Below are 4,836 nucleotides of genomic sequence, written 5' to 3' on the forward strand. Positions count from 1 at the left end.
TAGAAACAGCGCTTCTAAATCTAAGACCAAAGACGATGGCTTAACACCGGAACAACGCCGAGAAAGGGACGCCAGAGCTTTACAGGAGAAAGCGGCAAGGAAAGCTGCACAGGGTAGCTCTGTTGGAGGGGAGAATCCAGGCAGCAAGAAAGGAAATACCAAGAAATAATAATAATTCTTCTGGTAGATCTAGAATTAGGAGGAAAACAAACAAAACTGGGGTTGAATTTCTAATTGATATTTATGTATTGGTTTTCTCCCTGTGAAATTTTATTGGAATCTAAAAGTTTTAGTTATGATGAATTTGGTGATTCAGTTCTTTTAAGGAACGTTGTACTTCTATTTCAATCAATCAACAATTTTCTCTAATATAAATAAGAAAGAACCTTTGGATTGAACATGATGAAGTTTCAGATTGCACTTAATTGCTATTTATCTGCCTTTTATTTGCCTGTTCACCTGTGGTTTTTCTTCCTGCAGCTCATCCTCTTTGCTAAGGAGAAGCGTCAAAGGCCAAACTTCCCAGGAGCTCCCCTCCAATTGTATACAACAAATGGAAGTTATGATCCAGGCAAGTTAATACTAGATCTTATTTTGGTTTCTGTTATTGTTACTTGATTCATATCAGGCCTGAAGGTTTCTGTTTGCTATTATTGTTATTATGTAGTGGGAGGGTTTAGGGAACTGATGATAATGCCATTGAGAAGATTAAACATGCATAACTTCTGCAGATTGGAGAAAGGGGTGTTACTGAAAGGCTTTCCTTGTTTTGGGGAATGTTGGGGTTCATGGTATATAGCCTCTGTGTGCATTTCGTCTGAGAATCCTGCATGAAAGAGGCTTGAGCTTGGTGAGAAAGAAAGGTAATGCTTCTTGTTGTGTATTTCTTTTCTTGATATCCTGTTTACTTGTTTATATCTGGAGCTATAGTATACTCTCATCTTACTTGTTCTTCTGATTTGTGTTTAGATAAAAGCGCACAATTTGTGTTGATTGAAAATTTACTTTGTGTGGGATTAGTATCACTGAATCTTAAGTTATAATTCCTGTATGCTATTTTCTTTTTTGATTTGTTCTGAATAGCCTCAGTGGCTTGAATAATTTAGTCTCACTTAGCGTGGTTATCCCGTAATTCAGGACAACCTCCAGTGAACTCATCCACCGAAAGTTAGTTGGCAATTAGGGGTATCAGTTTGTGGGTTATCTAAGCTCACGAGTCATCAAAGGGATTGGTTTGGTTTAAAGATCATTAGATGGTAGCTATTGATAGCTCTAATATGTATCTTATCTGCAACACTGTTGCAGTCGAACTTGAAATATGGCAAAGACAACATAATTTTGGGATGGGTCATCTCCATGCAAGTTATTTGGAGAAAGATTTGGTGGCTGAAAGTTAGTGACATGCAAGTTTGGCCATTTAAGTTATATTTTCACCTTGTGTTGTCTTTGGTTTTGTATATATTGTATTTACACATCTCTCTTTTTTTGTTTCGCAGTTTGGAGATCTTCAGCTTCATGACACTGATGTTGTATTGCCAGAAGCTGTGAGGTACCAAGACGAACTAGCAAGAGCTTCCCGGGTGGTTTTTGTGAAGAATTACAATATGTTTCCAACGACATGCTAGTGGCATTGGATACTGCTGGGTCAACTATAATTTCAAGATGTTTTGGGCACGGTCAGGTCAGCTTTCACCAGAACGCCATCTCAGATTTAATTGAGAATTTTTCTGGAATGGCCTCAAGTTTTCCTTCAAAGCTAACAAGCGTGGTTGCTCTTAAACTTAATTCAGTTCCGGTGTTTGTTAGAGTGACAGGTTTCGGCAAAATAGAGGTGGTAGAAAAAATTGATAGCTCAGCTGCTATTATTGATCCTGTCTCTGTCTTAGAAGGGCAACAAGCTTCCGCCATTGTTCAAAAAGGTGAAAGCAATTACTGTAAAACAAGTTAATGACTTGATTAGTGGTAATCTGCTGAAGGAAACAATTGTTATGGACCAACAAAGAGGGAATGTATGAACAGTTATATTCGAACAGACAGGAGATATGGATTGGGGGCTTTGATTGTCACGGAGGATCATTCACTATTGCTGCTGCAACAGGGTGAGAGAAAGTGAGTTTAATCTACAAAAGTGTTATTGTAAGTTTCCATCAATCTTGTAAAATAGTATGAATATATTCAATCAATGAGATAATTTTGCATGATGACTAAATAGATAAACAATTAGATTAATTGGAGTGTAGTTGTAGGATTTTCTACAACTACAGTAGACGACGTTCTTTAAATCTTCAATAGTTTGCCTGTCTTTCTTAATGTTGTCTGAATCCTTGGGCATTTTGTTGTGTTTACAGTGCGCGAAACTGTCATGGATTCAATTAATTCTCAAAAAGCTTCATTCTCTAACATCATATGAGGCACAACTCTGCCTCCATATTGCAATCTTAACTCAAGAAAATCTGCGCAGAAGGGGAACGGGCGGGACGGAGTTTGATAGCAGTTGAATAGGACTTGAATCACTTGCTTATCTGAAGCTTCACAAACATCAAGTGATCAGCAAGAGCATAAAAGTATAGGACCGATGGTTTATATCAACAAAATGTGGATAACAAATCAATCTTCTTTTCACCAGTCTTTGACGTTTGTGTTTTATAATACTGTAAATTTCACATGGGAAAAAAAATAATAATAACAGAGGTACTCTTAGGCATCAACAATAGGAAACCACTATGGCATCAAAGTGAGCAAGTCAGTTGCGGTGAACAAGTCTGCTTTATCTGTTGTTTAGGAATTGTGCACTAGTAGAAAACAATTCAACAATAGGAAACCACTATGGCATCAAAGTGAGCTGTTACGTTCTAAAAGAAAAAAATGCCAATCCCAGAACTACGCAATGATGCAGTTTTGTCTAACCGATGGCCGGTCTTTTATGCATCTCTGGTACATTACAACATCACATACAACTGAAATTGAGGCATATCCTGTCCCTTTATTGCCAACAAGTAATCAAGTATTGTGCACTTGGTGATAACAGCCAATGTTTGTAAGACTGGCTTTATTTTTTTATTTTGGTTAAGGTGATATTAAAAAAAATAAATGTACATAGAGTTTACAGGATGACCGAGAGCAAGAAAAGAGGCAACAACAGTCCTAAAAATTTCCTCTCTACTTGAAACAAAAATAAGAGATTACAGAAATCATAAAACCCGCAATGCTTTTTTAAGTAATTCTGTCTGCCTCACTTAAATCAGAGGCCTTCTTAGCCAAGGATTTCATCAATTGTTTCAGATTCATTGAAAACTATCTTAACGTTGGTGGTTTTATTTCTTGCATATCGATTCTTTCTATACAGTCCCCCCATGCATCCTGCAGTAATTTCAACAAAACTAAATCAATTGCTAGCTAATAGTTGAATAAACTCAATGTTGAATGTATCATTATTCTTACCCGACAAACTACTCTCGCAATTGATCTTCAGTAATTGGAAATCCTGTAGAGAACATAGTTCGTGCACTCGGTGGAGTACTAACTCGTACTACCTGTGGTTCCTCCACTATACGCAAGGAAGAAGAGCCCCCAATTTCATCAAATAATCTCTGACTATATACGTTGTTCCCTGACAATGCTTCTCTGAAAATATCTTCAAACAAAGTACAGGAGAGATCTTTTACTTTGTTCATGATTTCGATATACGGAATTGTTCCATCGTGAAACAGCGTGTATCAATCTTAACGTTATGGGCAACTCAATTAATGAAGAAGGAGGTGGAGTCCTGGTGACTATATGATATACTAACAATTTCTCTTCTTCAAAGGCTGAATTAATGATATCGCTCGGATATGACAGTAACATAGGGATGACAGTAACATTGGGATATCCAAGCTCTTCCATGAAGAGCCAGAGAGCCATCACAGCCATACAGACTAAAGGTTCCTTGCGCATGTTCACTGCAAGTTTTCTGTACATGTCTCTGTCTATCTTGTAAATAGATCGTAATTCATCAATCGTTATCTCATCACTGGAACTGGAACCGGAACTGGAACTGGAAGATGACATAATTATTTGAGAAACGACAGACAGACGAAAATGAGATGGGGTGGTGATAATGGGATTACTGGTTTGAATTATATATTGACCAACATAAAAAGGGTATGTTCATGCTATTTGATCATGTGAAATTCTAAAATTTAGATACAAGAAGCAACCATACCTGAAGGAAATTAACGGGAACCCTCCATCAACATTTTCCAGAAACAAATGACATGACCGGACCCAGAAATAAATCATGAATGACCCATCAATGTGAGCCAAGGTAGCTAGGTAAAGCCTATCAACAACAACATCAGAAGCACAGATTAGTTTGATGGACAGGATTCCAATCGAAATCAATGAAATTGAGATGAGAAATATTAACACTTACTTTAGTATTGAGAGGAGATATCATCATGCTATGATTCAATCAACAAAGCTAAATCAGATTTGGGTTTGATCTTCTTCTTCTTGCGTAAACTAATTCTCGAGGAATCCATTGTGATTGCGGCGGCTGAAATGTGTCGGTAGAGGGGAAGAAAAAAATAGAAACATTTAGGGGAACTTTTATAAGGAACACAAGAGTGATGATCCAACGGCTAAAACTGATTTCAGGGTTTTAAGAAATGGATGGTTATAAATGGACGACAGATGATCCCTGTAAAGAAGCTGGTCCAATAAACTCAAATCCAGGCCCGTTACAATCCATGGTTGGTCTGGTTGGTGTACTAGCATGTGCAAAGGGCCCGTTAAAAAGATTAGCCGGATACCATAACTAACAAGGATGACTATGCCGTGTATAATAAATACACC

General features: G+C 37.5%; 2 long non-coding RNA genes across 3 annotated transcripts; one reads left to right on the plus strand and one right to left on the minus strand.

Moving 5' to 3' along the window:
* The first annotated feature begins 668 nt into the window (after positions 1–668).
* On the plus strand, positions 669–2,708 carry LOC113300176. Of its 2 annotated transcripts, none has more exons than XR_003335520.1 (4): positions 669–863; positions 1,497–1,681; positions 1,807–2,136; positions 2,349–2,708. It is a non-coding gene; the product is annotated as an uncharacterized LOC113300176 (long non-coding RNA). The 2 variants fall into 2 exon arrangements; XR_003335521.1 differs by having other exon boundaries at positions 1,807–2,109.
* A 618-nt stretch (positions 2,709–3,326) lies between these two features.
* Positions 3,327–4,557, minus strand: LOC113300177. The gene is made up of 4 exons (XR_003335522.1): positions 4,415–4,557; positions 4,205–4,321; positions 3,442–4,036; positions 3,327–3,360 (listed from the first exon to the last, which is right to left on the minus strand). It is a non-coding gene; the product is annotated as an uncharacterized LOC113300177 (long non-coding RNA).
* Between the last annotated feature and the right edge of the window lie 279 nt (positions 4,558–4,836).

Source organism: Papaver somniferum, chromosome 7, assembly GCF_003573695.1.
Source record: "Papaver somniferum cultivar HN1 chromosome 7, ASM357369v1, whole genome shotgun sequence".
Taxonomy (NCBI): Eukaryota; Viridiplantae; Streptophyta; class Magnoliopsida; order Ranunculales; family Papaveraceae; genus Papaver; species Papaver somniferum.